The 18671-nt window shown below is 35.4% G+C and overlaps 1 long non-coding RNA gene across 1 annotated transcript in view; it reads left to right on the top strand.

Moving 5' to 3' along the window:
• The first annotated feature begins 1528 nt into the window (after positions 1–1528).
• The window catches only part of LOC143244688 (uncharacterized), a 68900-nt gene continuing 51757 nt past the window's right edge, over positions 1529–18671 (top strand). Inside the window, exon 1 of the long non-coding RNA XR_013025278.1 lies at positions 1529–1770. This is a non-coding gene — a long non-coding RNA (uncharacterized LOC143244688). The remainder of the gene's footprint in view (positions 1771–18671) is intronic.

Genomic DNA, 18671 nt, shown 5'->3' on the forward strand with positions numbered 1-18671 from the left:
TTACGGTCAATCCCACTATTCGTTGGTAAAATAGTAGCCGAAGAGTTGGCGGTGGGTGGTGATGACTAGTTGCTTTCCCTCTAGTCTTACACTGCTAAATTAGGGACGGCGTTCAGAAGAGACCTGCTCTTCGTCCTACATGCGAACTTAGATTTAGCTGTACTGATGATTAATAGCTAGCTACACCTACAAAATTTAAAGGTAACGAGATTATGCAGTCAACTGGTGTTTCGCGAGAGGAATATTTACTCCATAAAAAAAAAAAACACAACACGAAGGTAGGGGTCTGTAAATCCTAATACTCGGTAATTTAGCTGTGGGAGCGAAACGGGAGTACTCCGAGAAAAACCCACTTTCACTAACCGGATGCTGAAAAATATATCTGGTTAGTGCCTGAGCTGCAAACAAAAAAAGGTAATTAGACAAGATAATCATAACTAAATTGAGATAAAAGACATTGGCAAATAGAGTTGAGTGTATTATAAAGTGAAATGTGCTTTTGCCAAGAGGAGGGGGTAGCTGATAAATCGGCAAACTCGGCTGTAAGCAAGTTACGGTTTTCTGCTTTTTTATAAACTTTAGTGGCTAGTTGAAGTAAACGTGTTTTAATAGGTGGTATGCCGTATATTTTATCGAGGTAGCAATGGGGAGTGTAGCGTGGTAAACGGAAGGCAGTCCTGATAGCCGTGTAATGCTTGTAATGTTTTGGTGAGAGAGTCAGGCATGTTACAGAGTAGCATGCAACCGTATTCGACTAGAGGTCTACTGTACACTTTGTATATGAACATAATAGTTTGAGGAGTACATCCTTTGTTTATACCGCTAATCCTTCGAAGGAAGTATATGCATTGACTAATACGTGATGCAATTGTGTTAATATGGGTTGACCAGGTAAGTTTAGAATTAAAATGTACACCTAGAAATTTAACAGATTTTGAGAAGGGGATCACAGTATCATGGATTTTAATTTGTACCTTGGACATTCTTTTCTTTTTCTTTTTAAAGCATCTATAAAAGAAAATAGCTTGAGATTTGTGAGGATTGAGTGCTACCCGCCATTTGTCACACCATTACGTGATGGCGTTGGTAGTCTGAACACGATAGGCGGCTGTAACCGCGTTAATAGGCATACTCCAAACAGCTATGTCATCGGCGTATTGTGAGGCATGAGTATGAGTAATGGCAGGAAAAGGAATGTCATTCACAAATTTCAAGCCATTTAACAAATTTTGAGAGGGGGATCACAGTATCATAGATTTTAATTTGTACCTTGGATATTCTTTTCTTTTTCTTTTTAAAGCATCTATAAAATAAAATGGCTTGAGATTTGTGAGGATTGAGTGCTACCCGCCCTTTATCACATTATTGCGTGATGGCGTTGGTAGTCTGAACACGATAAGCGGCTGTAACCGCATTAGTAGGCGTACTCCAAACAGCTATGTCATCGGCGTATTGTGAGGCATGAGTGTGAGTAATGGCAGGAAAAGAAATGTCATTCAGAAAGAGAATCTATAGCAAAGGGCTGAGCATGGAGCCTTGGGGGACTCCCGCTAATAAGGGGAACGAGTGAGTGAGTATATTTTTAACTTTAACGCTGGCGAGATGGTTATTAAAAAGTTAGCTATTCAACGGAAAAAGGTATGCAGAATGTTTATGGAGAATAGCTTATAGAGGAGAGCGTTGTGCCACACCGAATCAAAATCTCGCCTGACATTAAGGAATTTGCTCACGGCTACCTGGTTCCGGTTAAAAGCTTGAAATAGATATTCGGTAAGTCTAACGAGGTGGTCAGCAGTTTGACATTTTTGCAGGGAGACGTTCTGAATATTTGATAGGAGATTATTAGTCTCAGGGAAGAAAATAAGTCTATTACTAACTATTTTCTCTAGTAATTTGCCTAGGGTGTTAATAAGACTAATAGGTCTGTAATTAGAAGGATCAGACAAGTTAGTTGAAGACTTGGGGATGACAGTTATAGTGGCTGTTTTCCAAAAATTAGGATAGTAGCCATGCAAAAATAAGTAATTGTAAATATAAAGTAAATGAGTTAGAAAGTTTAAGGGTAGATGTTTAATGGCGCAGTTATTTATGCCATCTTCTCCGGGGACGCTATTGATTTTGAGTCGTTTGATGGAAATTTTGAGTTCGGCTAACGTGAGCGGTTTGGTGATATAGAAGTTATGGATGGGAAGGTCTGAACTAAAGTTGGGATTTAATAATTCGTGATGTTGGGATATGAAATTATTTATTTTGAGGAGATGAGTGCTGTCAAAAGTGAGAAGGTTAGGTGTAGTGAAGGATTTTTTGAGGACTTCGGCGAAAATGGTGCATTATTTTTATCAGTAGAGACCGTTTGGTTGTTATATACCAAATTATGAGAGTTAAGGTTTAGTGATGTTTTACAAACAAATTTAATTTTTTTTCCAGAATTCTTTAGGGTGGTTACGAGAATTGTCTATTGAGGCGCAGGATTTTTCCCACTTAATTATTTGATGTTCTTTTATTAGTCGTTTAATGGTATTATATGATTGATTGATTAATGTTTTAAGATGTTGGTTGCGCATAGAGATAAGAAGTGACTATCACGCTCTAGAGAAGCCTTTTTATTCTGCAAGGCGTACATCCGCATAAAGTAGAGCCAAGTTGTTAAATTATCTTACTCTTAACTAAAAATAGTTATTAGAAATCTTAAGTACATTTTTTTCTAATTTTTATTTCTTTATAAGAAGGTCGAAACGTCGTTCTCTGCTTTATTTTAGTAAAAGTGTTAATATCCATACCAGTCATCCTGAGATACATATTTATTTCAAGTGGGTTTCTAGTCATCAAGAAAATTATTTTTGTCGTTTTCTTTTTCATTTGTGATAAAATTAATCCTACTAATTTTAATACATAATAGTTGTGTTTTATAATATACTAGCTTCATAAATTCATGAAACTAACCGGAGTTGATCATCAGTCTACCTTATAATATATATTAAATGGATGGTTTACAATCATTCATTTCGACTACTTCAGTAACCTTTGAATATGACAATCTATTTTTGCGTGGTTGTGTTCTCTTTTCCTTTTAGAATTTGTATAGCAGCCTATCCAATCTCATTAATTAAATTAAAGCCAATTTGTTATGTGCTATTTAGAAAAGTATACTTGCTGGTAAGCATAGTGTTATGAGCATTGAATTCGATAACACCCACTTATCTAACCTTTTTCTCTTTGGCCTCGATCTTTAGCGATCTACATGCTGTTGAAATTCTTTAATAGTTAACAGTTATCTTTTAGCGGACAATCGCTAAGTTGCTTTAATATGACTGTAAGCTATTTAATATCTGAATGTGTAACTGAAATTCCTTCTCTGTTAACAATTCCTGCAGATCAAATACTTTTGTATTTAATTGAGCTTCTTTATATTTAGTTTTAAAACTTAAGGATAAAGCTTTCCCAGTCCATGTACAAGACAATTTCTAGCTCGTTTAAGGTAAACACTTAAATACTTCAGTTTGATAATCAGATTGATGCACATCAGATTTAGGATATACTACTGATATAGTTATTTCAGTCCGTGTCTTAAACTAGGGCCTGGCATGGCCAAGCGTGTTAAGGCGTGCGGCTCGTAATCTGAGGGTCGCGGGTTCGCATCCCCATCGCGCCAAACATGCTCGCCCTTTCAGCCGCGGGGGCGTTATAATGTGACGGTCAATCCCACTATTCGTTGGTAAAAAGAGTAGCCCAAGAGTTGGCGGTGGGTGGTGATGACTAGCTGCCTTCCCTCTAGTCTTACACTGCTAAATTAGGGATGGCTAGCACAGATAGCCTTTGAGTAGCTTTGTGCGAAATTCCAAAACAAACAAACAAACAAATGTATTAAACAAATGTTCCTATAATTCTTATCTTACGGAAATAAAAAGGCTGAGGACAGCTACTCTGTTTTCATATTAATCAGCTATTCTATTCCTAATCCCTGAGAATATAGCGTAGTTACAAGTTATAATGGGTATGTACGAGGGCTGTTCAAAAAATACGCAGACTGACGTCATAAAACAAAATGTACTTTATTTAGAAGTTACAGGTCTGGGACTCCTTCAAAGTACTCTCCTCCCCAACGCACACACTTATCCCAACGGTGTTTCCACTTGTTGAAACAGTCCTGGTACGCTTCTTTTGTAATGTCCTCCAGCTCCTTCGTCGCATTTGCCTTAATCTCGGGAATCGTCTCAAATATTCTTCCTTACAAGGGTCTTTTGAGTTTGGGGAACAAGAAAAAATCGCAAGGAGCAAGGTCAGGTGAGTAGGGGGGGTGGAGAAGAACAGTGATCGAGTGTTTGGTCAAAAACTCACGAGTTCTGAGGGCTGAATTTCGCAGCAACGCGGTGCATCTTCAATTTTTCGGTCAAAATCTCGTAACAAGATCCAACTGATATCCCACAACCTTCAGCAAGCCCCCTGACAGTCAGACGTCGATTTTCCCGCACCAGGGTGTTGATTTTGTCGACGTGTGAGTCGTCAGTTGACGTGGAAGGACGTCCAGGACGCTCATCATCTTCAATGGACTGTCGACCATCCTTAAAACGTTCATGCCACTTGAAACATGCCGTACGCTTCATAGCAACATCACCGTAAGCCGTGTTAAGCATAGCAAAAGTTTCAGTCGCAGATTTTCCAAGTTTAACACAAAATTTCACAGCAAGTCGTTGCTCCTTCAGGTCATTCATTCTGAAATCTGCCAAACGAAAAAATCGCACTTCACTTAAAACCGCGTAGCTAATACACAAATAAAGATATCTGCAATCGGGAGATGGCGTCGTAATCAGCTGATCTGTGCAAACCTAGCGACACCAAGCGGATTCCCCTGGAACCAACTGGAGCCGCTCAATTCAAACAGTCCGCGTATTTTTTGAACAGCCCTCGTAATAAATTCCTGAATAAGTCTCATACTTGAATGGGCCATATCTTCTGTTATTCCTAAGCATATGCTGACTACTTAAAACAGTAGTATACGGGTTTTTATTGTTTATAATTAGCATTAAAGTGTTGTACAGTAATATTGGTAAAGGTGAAATTCTACATATCTTAAATATTCTATTTCATGCTTTCAAGGGTACTTCTAATAACTTATATATAAGACATGTAAATTTGATCACTAAGAATTGGGATAACAAATAATAAGTGATGTCGAGAAAACCCACTTGTAGAGAAATATATATGCAAAAATGGCTCGTTTGGGTTGAGAAAATATTTTACGTAGAAGAGCGAACAACGTTTCGACCTTCTTCGGTCATCGTCAGGTTCACAAAGAAAGAGGTAACTGACCGGAAGCTGACCACATGTTTGAAGGGGTTGTGTAACTGAGTGTCGGAATGTAGAGGGCGGTGTTAGATGTTTGAATATATAATTTTATTTTATTATTCTTAATATAGGTATAAAGGCGTTCCTTTATATTGGTTTATTTTGGGCTTAAGTTGTTGTATAAGTAAGGCTTCTTTAATTTTGCATTTGTTTATGTTTATTTCTTTATTTAGTATTTGAGTGTTTTCTATGGTTATGTTGTGTTTATTTGACTTGCAGTGTTCGAAAACGTGTGAAGGTGACTTTTTATGTTCTTTGAATCTGGTTTCCATTTTTCTACTTGTTTCTCTAATATAGAAGTCGTGGCAGTTATCACATTGTATTTTATAAATAATGTTGGTTTGGTGTTTGTCAGTGTAGTTTTTACATGGTATAGACCTCAGTTTTGTGCCTGGTTTTTGAATAAATTTGGTATTAACTGGAATGTCATATTTCGTTACTAGTTTTTGCCAAATGTTGGTTATTTGTCTGCTGATAAGTCACATTTTCTTGACTTTAGCTTCAAACCTGCTTTTTTATCCTCTTGAAGTGGTCAGGTTCTCAGCCACAGACTGGAATAAGTAACAGAATACTAAAATGTCATTGACATAAACCAGACATTTCTCTTATTATGGCTTCTTCATTATAAGCTCTTATTAACTTCTTGAGAGTGAATGGCATATTACAGATGTCAAATACCATGACACGAAACTCATAAAAGTCAATCATCTTGTTAAATGTAGCTTTGAATCTGCTCTCATAATGCTGTTGGACTTGTCAGCACCTGGATATCAGGTTTAATGCACTGAACCATCAGACCATTTTCAATGTATTCAAACTTTCATCTGCTTGCAGCAAAAAAAAAAAAAAAATAGTGTGAATTATCACGTTCATTCATCTAAAATCACATTAAACCTTGTTGGACCCGTCTTTTTTCTGGCAATCACTAGATTACTCTAGTTTTCCTGAGTTAAAGCTGTATTGTTCATCACTTACTACTGATATTTTTGAAAGAGCTGTGTTGTGAACCAAAACCGAGAGCATTGGCTCTCTTGCTACTTGGTATGATATAGATAATTCACTTGAAAGCAACATAGTGTTCTACTGGTTAAATAAATTCCTTGTTTCTCTTCTTAGATTATACTGAAGTAGAAACATTACTGCAGATTACATGATATAAAAACATAGGAGGATGAGAGTAATGCTGCTTATTCACTGGGTACCTTTGTAATTGCATCACAGTACCAAAATATGTAGATGGCTGATTACCCCTTGACATGGTTTGAGTTTAGTATGATGTAGTTGCCTAGGTGGGATGTACTGAGATATAGTCACAAAGAAACTTTTTCATCTCCTTTTACCATTCAAAGCTAGAGCTTTGTTACTTGTTGTGATAGAGATGTCTCTATAAAGACAAGAGTATCTCTCACACCTGCCCTCCACTAGAAACCACGTTTTTATACCCATTATGGGCGCAGTATAGCTTTGTTCTTACTTACAAACAAGTAATTATTCACATCATGGTGATGTCTGATAATTTAACTGAGTAGTCTCTCCACAAACTTGTTAAAGAAAATATCCTCACAACCAGATGAAGTTACTACAGGTTCAGCAACACCATTTACATGGCACAGGTGGTCTGAATAAATGGGTAGACTCTTAATGACATCTGTTTTCTGAGTACTGACCACCGGTAATTTACGTTTTCTAGCACTGGGGTTAATTTTCATTGCACTTTTTTAAAAACCTGAGGATCTAAGTTTGATTGGAAAAAGTACTTCGCTCCTTTGCTCCTACCATTATGTTATTCTCTGTAATTTTAGCTAGTAGGTACAGAATGTGACAAAATCTATTCTTTGTTACTAACAAGATTACACGTGAAAAACCCACATTCATATATCATTTCCAATTAGGAAGAATAGTACACGTGCATAGGTAAGGCCTATCCACAGCACAATTATGACATCATATAGAAATAACCAATCCCATTATTCTGAATTTCAATTCAATTTTTATAGGAATTGATAGTGAATTTGAGAACCTATGTCTGGAGAAAAATTTTCAGTGTCACAACGCCAAGCTGGTCAAGATAACACAATGGCTAAAATGTCATTGTTCATTATTACTACCCTAAACTGTCCAGACTAACCATGAATATAAAATAATGGCTCAAAACCAGGATAAAGGTTATGTTTGGATTAATAAGTGAATAAATTCAAGTAACTGAGCCCAAAAGAAGATGGATACAAAATGACAATATAACATATGGTCAGACAATCAATTAAATAACAGATGATTTTTGCATTGCTTATGTTAATTTATTAAAACTTTGGTTAATTGTAGACATATAATTTGGTTTAGATGGAAAAGGTCTCTGTCCAAGATTACAGAATTTGATAAGCTATTCTCAGCAGAAAAACAACGACAAACTTCTTATACGTCAAGGTTTTGCAATTCTGGAGCACGGAGGAATGTTTTTAGCAGAGAAACCCATTAAAATATACCTACATTGAAAGAAAAATTGTTAGAAAAGAAGTTTACTTAGACTATGGACAGAATCCAGTCCAACAAATCAAATTATAAATACATAACCTCAAGCAGTACATTAGAATGCAAATAAGGAACATGTTTAAATTGGGCAGGTGACGTGAGTTGGAACATATAATTTTTAAATTTGTATTTATCTGGTATGTCAAGTTGATTTGAATGATGTGAACACAGAGCGAGAGTATCATATTGCCTAATAGCTTAACTGTTGTTCTGAATAACTAATATATTTATAAAGAGTGACACTCATAATTCCCAACGAGGCAAGTTGGTGAAGAAAATGTCACTTATGGAAGGAAGCACAAAGATAAGTGTCCGTGGTATAGTCATTAATAAACTAGTTTCGTTTGTCATTCAAATTCTTTTCTCTAATGATGAAGTAACCATATTATGACAGTTTATAAAAAATTGTTTTTAATCTTGGTAAATATAAATTGGAAATGAAAAATCAGAAAGAACTAAGAAGACTCAAACCATCTATAGTCAATAATGAAGACTTTAGATTTGCTATAAACAAGAATAAAAAGATATTTTTAAAAGCGTCACTTGAGTCTTGAAGGTTAAGAAGATGACGAATGAAGCAGAAGTGCTAGATGAACAGAAAAAGCTTTCGCCGATAGTATTGACGAGGCTCAATGGATGGAGTGGTGGAAAATAATTTCCGAGCGTCTGGGTAGGAAATATTGTTTACGGTCTTTAAACATTGCACCACTGCCTCCTCCTCCCACTTAGGGCAAGAACAATAGTATGAGGGGTGTGAACCACTACAGTTAACATATTGTGGTTCCAGTTCACACTTGTAAGCATCATGTTCTTGACCACTGCAATGAACATATGTTAAAGAACAACAAGAAGATGTCTTTGAGTGACTGAACTGCTGACACTGAAAACATCTAGTGGGTTGGTAATATATGGCGGTACCTTACAGTTCAGATAATCTGCTTTGACTGTGGCAGCAGGACGTGGATATAAACATCTATATCAGAACATTAGTAGGCATCATATTTCCGTCTTTGCGAGTGGAGATTCGGCGCACTGCAAACACGCCTTGGCTGGAGAAACCAATGAGGATCTTCGACTCGGGAGTGTTTTTTAGATCTTTCTCAACTATAACTCCTCTGGAAGAATTCAAAGTTGCATGAGGAGTAACCTGGGTAGTATATTCCCAATGGCTTTTGATTCTAAGACGAGTTTGGTATGTTGTGGTGAAGATGCTTCCACCAAAATGTCTCCAGCGTATAACTTCCTTACTGACTTGAGAGAACCAGTAAGCCCCTCTAATCCATTTTAAATAAAAAAGGGAGACATCTGTCCTATGGATTTCTTGAATGAGGAATATATAATTAGAAATCGAAGTACAGAATCTAACTGTTATGGTGGCTGTACAACAGAGTCGTCTCTGTGTAGTTGTATTCCGATAATCTGGTTTTTCATTTTTTTCATATGTATTTATTTTTTCATGGATGGGGTATTCATAATAAAGACAAAACTTTTCAGTACCTACTGCTCGCACCCACCTTGGAGCTCTATGAATGACGCACTGCAATACCAAACAAGGACATTGTAGTAATTCCTGGCTTTGTGAGTACTATATTCAAACACCAACATCAGACACAATGTTCACAACACCTGTTTATAACGTCCAATACCGGTACTCAATTGTTCTAAGTCTAAGTGGAGCAACTGATTGACCTTGGGTGGGCCGCCCTAAAGTCACCCGTTTACATCAATTCATGAACAAAGTGGTGTGTTTGGGTTGGACCTCTCAATCACCAGGATCCTCTTCTCCCCTCCAATGGTCGTTATACACGGCACACACGTGAGAGGATGTTCAGTTCCCATAGGAGATAAACTGAAAGTACAGAACCTTCTCTGGGAGGTCCCCTCACCACATACAGGAATCCACCTCGACGGATTCATTATGTAAAGTTAGAGCACAGAAATGCCAGAGTTTATGGGAATTGTATTTAAATACTAGTCATAGACATGAAGTATGATATTATTAGTTCTTAGATTACTTTATAACCACTGTTGATCAGCCAACTAACAGTAAAAAAAGTACTATAGGAGCTCTTTTCTGATGTGATACAGGATGACATAATTACCAGAATTTGTTTTTTGCCACAAATGGATTGTTAAACACGAAAAATGTGTACGTGGATGTTGGGATCTTAAGTAAGTGCACAGGCTGACCTTTCATTGTTATATCTCATCACTACAAAGAGGAAATCATGTTGAAGATAGGATGGATAAGAAATGATCATAAAGAAAAACCAAAGAGAATACTTTTTATCTGGAGATAAAATTAGTAGAGAAAATGTAGGTAATTCCTAGAACAAATGGTCAAATCATATAATGAAAAACAGATTTATATCTTCTTTAATAATATTTGGCTCTTACTGTCGTGGTGCATTGTTTATAGGAATTAGAGTACATAAGTAGCACCTTTCTTCAGATGACAGGAGATTCAGTCACATTAAATCGGCAGGTCAGTCAATGATTCAAGATATGCAGGTAGTAGTAAAAAGACAATATCAAATGAACAGGGAAAAGGTTTAATAATCACTCAGATACTGTACCATGACTGGCAGACAAATGAAGCTCTAGTAAACATCATGATATATATTACACATGTTCCAAGCTTTAAAATACACTGGGCAAACAAATAATAATACACATAAACAGTTTTTTAATTGATTCACACTAATATAACTAGGGGATGATGTATCCTCATATAGATATTGGGCTTGTAGTCTATAAATAGTCTATATAAATCTTCTTCTAACATTATAGAGTTTATTCTGAACATACTTTTGTCTTCTATATATGTGCAGGTTTCACATAAAATGTATTTAAGAAAACTGTTAATTTGACTTTCTTTTAAAAATGCCATTGCTCCTTTGTTATTTTGGAAATGAATAATATCTGTTATTGCCTGACAAGGATGTTGCTCAATATGACATGCTGTGCAAGAACGCTGAAAGCAGTATCCTTATACTATTCTAGAGGCTATGTTCAGTCACAAGAATATTACAAGTTAAATCACCTAACTAATGGACTAGGAAATCACTTGACATTTAAATGCTTATGCTTGAAAATGTTGGCATACAAGGAGAAAACAATTCTGTACAAAGAAAAGGATTTCAACACCAACGTTCTAGAGGTGGTGCATATCATCAAAATAACTTGGTGAAAAAAGAAACAATTCAAAAATTGCTTCATGTACACTTTTATAACCATCACTAACTGCAAACAAATTCAATGTTTTTTCTCATTCAGATTGGAGAAAAACTCTAATAAAGAACTTTTCCAAATTAAATAATGAACTTCTGGCTCATAACGTTGATTACCAATGTGCACGCTGATGGATGATAAGTGAATTACTGATTCAATCATATGAAATAAAGACCACGAGAAAACACATGAGAGGGAAGTTGAGTGGATTTAGCCAAGCTTCCTATAATAATATTATGAAAAATATGCTTATATATTTATAGTGCAACTGCTTATTGTATTTAACGTTTTGTACATTGTCTACAATCTTCTGATGAAACATCAGCATTTTTGGCTTACAATAGTCACATGAAATAGCTTTTGACACTGTTATTGAAAGCCGAACTTATATTTCTACTGTTTAGTTTTGTAAGCCAAATTTTTTACAGTAGGTGTCTGTGATTCATTGGTGATAAATTTCAACAATAAACAAACAGAAACACAGTCCACTTGTTTTAAGAGAATATATTAACACAAGTCAAAAATATATACTAATGTTTTTTACATTGTTGATTATCACCCTTGTACCCATAATTTTAGATAACTGTTTTTTGTCAAACTCAAAAGAGTTTGGTTCGGTTTGGCTGGGTTAGAAAACAATTAACAAAACAAATTATTATTCTCTGTTCTGTTATTACAGTGCAGCCTCTTATAATTTCACTTTAAAAGTCGCCACTACAGATTCTTTATTGTTTAGCTCAAAATTATGCAGCCTAGGCTTAAATAATTTTTTGATGCATATTTGTACCTTAACTAAAAACATCCAGACAATACTAGATGTTTTGATGTAATAATTTTCAATTAAAAAAAGAGAAACATTCATAATGTTCGAGTAACATGATACAACAACATAACAGTTGTATCGAGAAACGGCTGGTATTTGTATTAACACAACTTCAAGTTAATATCATCTGCACCATATAAGCTATTTAAATCATAATGCTCTCTTTGTTAACCTGAAGATGATCTAGCTAGATCGAAAAGTTGTTCTATGCTTATCAATAAAAGTGTTAACACCTATACCAGCGTTCTAAGATACATCTTTATTTCAAGTGGTTTTCTCGTCATCAAGAATATAACAATTGTGAATGCATAACGATTGGATGTACACACTATTTGATGTATGATTTGTAAACAATTACATAAGTAAATTTGGCTTAAACTCTTGCCTTTAAAAATAAATGATTATGGCATCTGCATTTTATAAGTTATCCAAATCATAATGCTCTCATTAAACTGAAACAGTTATATATATCTAATAGGTATACGTTGTTTTGAATACAAGCAAGCTTGTACTGTGACTAAAATAAAACTATAAAGTGATTGTGGTTTGAGGTTTAAGAACGTTTGTAGCATTTTGTTTTCGTACAAAGAAGGAACTTTCTTAAACCCATTTGAAAATTACCCACTATTCAAGTAAGAGTCTGGCTCGTGAGAATACATAGTATGCAAGTTTGTTTTGTTTGTTTGTTTTTGAATTTCGCACAAAACTACTCGAGGGCTATCTGTGCTACGTCCCTAATTTAGCAGTGTAAGACTAGAGGGAAGGTAGCTAGTCATCACAACCCACCGCAAACTCTTGGGCTACTCTTTTACCAACGAATAGTGGGATTGACCCCCACGGCTGAAAGGGCGAGCATATTTGGCGCGACGGGGATGCGAACCCGCGATCCTCAGATTACGAGCCGCACGCCTTAACACGCTTGGTTATGCCGGGCCACATAGTATGCAGTATATAAATTAAACCTTCGACACTTTTTACTGAACAGAATGAAGCACCTATATGAAACTCATTTGAGTAATATACGAATATTTTTATCAGCAAAATAAAAGGATTAAAACATGAAGACCAAGGTATAGTACTACATAATATTGCTGCCTTATTAGATAATATAGGTTTTGACAGACAATTATAATAGATGTATTGTGCTGTGCTATGCATATATCTTGTGTTTAAAATGGCAAAGTTTGTGCTTAAGTTCTGAATTGTTAAACATGATATTACAATTCATCCATGTGCAGCTGAGTGCAATAATGATTTTAAGTATCATAAATTACAGTTCAATATAAAAAAGCATATATTGCTCACCTCTTATATATATTTTTGTTTTACAAACCAGTTGCCATCTGTTTATTTTTTGGCGCTAGCAGTGAATGTGAAGCTTGTAAGGTTGATGCTATTGAGTTGTGTAGTTGTGGCGATGACATTGATAATAAGCAAACTGGTTTATTTGAGTCTAAAAGTGGTTTAAACAATGAAAACTGTTCTTTCTGAACCACCATCATTTCACTGCATTATGGCAATCAAGTATTCATCAGAGATTTGTCATGATATTTCTGTATTCACCAAGTCATGCATTGACATTGGTAATTCATTGACACAAAAAAAAAACTTCATAAAATCTGCCAAGGTATGTGTAATCTATCAAATGCTGAAAAGTATTCCTATCTTTATAAGTGTGTAGCACCACCAAACACTTTTCTATCCCATTTTCTCATGGGTGTAACCGCAAGTTTAAAATAGCTTGGTTTGAGAAATACCTAAGGTTATCACCCAACCAAAAATTGAAATTTTATGTGGTACTTGTGCTACGTTTCTTCCAGTGCTTAAAATACGTCATAAAGTAGTTCTTGTTAACAAATCGTTTAACAACTGAATGGAAATTAGTTATAGTTTAAGCAACCACTCTAAGCTTGTTTATCATTGTGATTTTATTTAGGCTGTAGATATTGTGAAGGCTTTTATTGAATATGTATCATCTACTATAATTGATATTAGTACAAGTTGTGGTTTTCAATCATGTATAACTTAAAATAAGCATGCTCTTCAGCAAATTGTTCATGTCAATTTTAGATTGATTTTAGAAAAACAAGGCTAATCATTTTATGGTAATACTTAACCTTTAAATTTTCCAAAATTCCTGTCAGTTTTTTGGCTTTGCTGAAATAGTATGCTGAAAATGATAAAATACAAAGAGTTCATTTGTATCATTCTAAGGAAAAATTTTCTTCATATTTATTCGCATGTTCATGAAATAATGCAATGAATGTGAATGATATTATGTAATTCAAGCAAAAGATATTGATGAGATAACATGGATTCTATTTTGTTCTTGCTGATGAAGTATCTTCTCACAGTGTGAAAAATTTACTGACATGTCCCTGTTTTCCAGTTGACAACTGGAAATTATAAAATAATTTTTGTCTTTCTTAAGCTACAGAAAGTCAAAGCAACAGATATTGTATATGTAATTACAAACATATTGATTTATGTTGGATTATCTCCAACTGAATTGCGTAATTAAGGATGTAATGGAGCATCCACCATGGCTTGTGTAAGATCCGACAGTCAAAACCAAATATGTGATATACAAAACAAGGCCTTGTACAATCATTGTAACTTGATCTTACAATTATAAATCCATGTTCACTTCTATTATTACGAAATTATATTAGTGAGATTGAAGGTATAAATATTAAAATAAAATCCTCATTCATCAAATGAGGAAAAATTTTTACAGGCAATCTCACCCATTCTTAATTCACTTGTGTGAGGTCATTGTAGGAAAGATTATAATTTTGAAGTGTTTAATAACAATTGGGCTGCTAAAGCTAAGAAAAATGTAAATACTTACATAAAAATACTGGAATTATTTGAATATATTTCTTGTTTAATAGTTTTGCAATATTCCCTTAGCTATTTGGAAGAAGTTTCTGTGAATTTGTAAGTTTCAAGCCAAGACATTATTTCTGGTATTTTCCTAATAGAAACAATACTATAAAGAACTGCTTTCACACAGCAGTAGTATTGTAAACAAACGTAATAACTGTATTAGCATGCCACGAGCTAGTCGACTACAAGCTCAATATGCAAATACAGAATATAGTTTCATGGAAGATTACTTTAAGAAAACAATAACTGTTCCTTTTCTTGACCATATTATTAGTAATCTTTCCTCCAAGTTTGATGCACATGTAAAAAGTAGAATAACTTCACAAATTATGCTATCAAACGTAACACAAGAGTTTTCTATCTTTGATATTAGACAAGGCATAGATTTTTACGGGAAGGATTTGGCAAATTCTGATATTTTTGATGAAGAATGTAATCGATGAAGACAATACGGAATTTTGTACCACTCTAAGACAGACCTCAAATTCTGGCTGACTGCATAAAACCATGGTTCAATGTACTGAATATATTTATGTTATTGAAAGTTTTTGCTAACTAAGCTCATGCAAATGTTTAAAGTTTGCTTTCCACCAGTTATATAATTACCTGATGCGTACACAAACTAAATAGACTGAGAGCTCTAGCTTTAACACTTGATCATTATAATATTGCTATCAACATTGAAACTGAATGTAATTTATTTATGGAAGAGTATCTCAGAAGAATGGAACATGCTAGGATGTTATTTCAGCAGTGGAAACGTGCATATGTGATAGCGAACGATTGAAATAGCTAATATACTATTGTTGTACAGAGTTTGTTAAAGTAGTAATATAATTTAACAATTAATTACCACTCTACATATAGATAATACAATACTTTATTACAATAAAACATACATATTTATGCTAATTTAAGTCTCGCTCTTTAGGCTGTGTTACAACAAAATGAGAATTTGTGGACTTTTCACTGAATGTTTGTGGATTTTATGTTAACCACCATGCAATTGCATGTGCTATATTTCGTACAAATTGGCTTTCTTATTTAATCACTTTGCACCTGTTTTTTTACAATCTTTTGGAGAGCACGATCACAGACCCTTGTTGCATTAGCATGCTGATTGTGCTTCATACAATATGTGTTGGCTTTTGGTCTCACAATTTATAACTCTATTTTCAAACATTTTGAATATGCGCCTAGGAAGAATAGGATAAAAAAGTCTGGGTAGAGCCCAAATGACAATATGTCACTAATTCTGAAACATTTAAAAACTCGAGTAATTTAGTGATCATTTTTCAAGCATACAAACCAAGTGATGAAGTCTTTGATTTGACTGACCAGCTGTCAGCTGCTGTCGAGAAAGTGCAGCTTTCGTGAAAAAAACAACAACACCACAAACAAGTATCATTAAAGACCATGCCAAAGACTGGTCAGCTTGATCATGAGAAGTAGTTAAGACCATGCCAAAGACTGGTCAGCTTGATCATGAGAAGTAGTTAAGACCATGCCAAAGACTGGTCAGCTTGATCATGAGAAGTAGTTAAGACCATGCCAAAGACTGGTCAGCTTGATCATGAGAAGTAGTTAAGACCATGCCAAAGACTGGTCAGCTTGATCATGAGAAGTAGTTAAGACCATGCCAAAGACTGGTCAGCTTGATCATGAGAAGTAGTTACTTTTACTTTTACTTTCTAGAAAACTCCTCTAATTGTTTTTTGTTCTAAATGTTTTGTGACTTTTGGTATATATGGCTAATAAATCTTCTTTCTTCTTATATTTATTTTGTATTGAAAGCTTCATAATGCTGATTTAGAGTAAAACTTAGTTTTCATTGTGCAATCTTTCCGCGTGTGTGTAAAGTAAAAGGAAAAGAGCTATTTTTCTCTTCAAACTTTGCTTTTGTGACCTGGGTAATGAAATTTTCAATTTTACCTATTTTCTAGAACATTCCAGGTAGACTCAGTGCTGAGTAGCTGATAGAGAATTTTCTCGAACTTACAAGAACTTTCTAGAATGTTGTAGAACTTACAAATAATTTTCTAAAATGTTGCAGAACTTACGAGAATTTTCAAAAACCTTTTAGAATTTTCTAGAAATTTCCATAGTAATATACATACAGGTATGAAGTATGATTTTGGCGTTCGTGATGGGTCTCCAAGGAAGCTTTACCAAGTTTCCTTGTTATCTTTGCCTTTGGGACAGCAGGGACACCAGAGCAAATTACAACAGGAAGCACCTGGCCACAACGGATCGAGTTCTCTGTAGGGAGACACAATGTCAAGTGTGAGCCACTACTGGACCTCCAGAAGATGTTCCCACCATTGCACATAAAATTGGGTCTTATGAAACAATTTCTCACAGTTCTTGATAAGGAGACTGCAGCCTTCAAGTACCTTCGAGACTTATTCCTTAAGCTGACTGAGGAAAGGTTAAAGCTGGTGTCTTCGTTGGACCACAAATAAATAAGATCCTGGAGTGCACAGAATTCCCCAAGAAGAGCTCAGTAGAAAAGAAAGAAAAAGCTTGGGGCAAGTTTTTCGCAGTGGTTTGGGCCGAAAATTATGTGGAATTGGTTAAGGCTCTGGTGAAGAACTACGGCAAAATGGGTTGCAGGATGTCCCAGAAAAACTATAACCTTGACGCTCATCTCGATAAATTCAAGGAGAACATGGGAGCATACTCAAAGGAGCAAGGCGAGCGCTTCCATTAAGATATAGTGAACTTTGAACGTCGCTACCAAGGAGCGTATAATGAAAACATGATGGGTGACTATATTTGGGGGCTGATGAGGGAAAGTGATTTACATTACCATCGCAAATCTCGAAAAACTACTCACCTTGTGTAACACTTTTGTATAAATTTAGTTTAAATATATATAAAAAGTCCTATGTAACACAAATCTTGTTCCTGGATAGAATGTGTTATTTTTTAATTGCTTGTGTTGTAAAAGTGCAGAAAACTATACAAAAATCACTAAATACGTAGGATTTTAACTTGAGGCTTTCGAATTTCTCAGTTATATTCGCCAACCACTCAGCCATACTTGGGCCTTTCAAGTTATGAATATGACCACAAGTAGGAATGCAAAGTGACTTTTATAAAATATAATTTTGTATGTTATATAATAACGTGCTTAATAACATCCATATATATATGACGTGTAAACTATAAAACGACTACACTTAAATGTTACTAGTTCCAAGGCTCCAAACCTTCCTCATGATTCACAGATGCTCTAATGTATAATCAAGTCCGTCATTGTGTCCATTTACTTCTGTAGCTTTTCCAAAGGGGGTTTCGTTGCTCAAAACAAATGTCGTTATAACATCTGTTCGTGGCACCTGACTACGTGTGTCACATTTTTGCTTGTAAATAAGAGTATTTAAAACAGTTTCAAAAATAACTCCCAGAAATACCACAGATGGGGAAGGGATGGCAATAACAAAGTATTCGATAGAGGGTAAGTAACCCTGAAAGCCACCTCTTAAGTCACTATCATGTCTGAATGATCTTGTTTGTTTTGAATTTCGCGCAAAGCTACTCGAGGGCTATCTGCGCTAGCCGTCCCTAATTTAGCAGTGTAAGACCAGAGGGAAGGCAGCTAATCATCGCCACCCACCGCCATCTCTTGGGCTACTCTTTTACTAACGAATAATGGGATTGACCGTCACATTATAACGCCCCCACGGCTGGGAGGGCGAGCATGTTTAGTGCGACCGGGATTCGAACCCACGACCCTCGGATTACAAATCAAACGCCTTAACACACTTGGTCATGCCGGGCCCATTGAATGATCTTACGGGCGCGTTTTAGTTCTCTCCCACTTTATATATAGAATGATACGTCGTATAAT

Source organism: Tachypleus tridentatus, chromosome 2, assembly GCF_004210375.1.
Source record: "Tachypleus tridentatus isolate NWPU-2018 chromosome 2, ASM421037v1, whole genome shotgun sequence".
In the NCBI taxonomy this organism is placed as follows: Eukaryota; Metazoa; Arthropoda; class Merostomata; order Xiphosura; family Limulidae; genus Tachypleus; species Tachypleus tridentatus.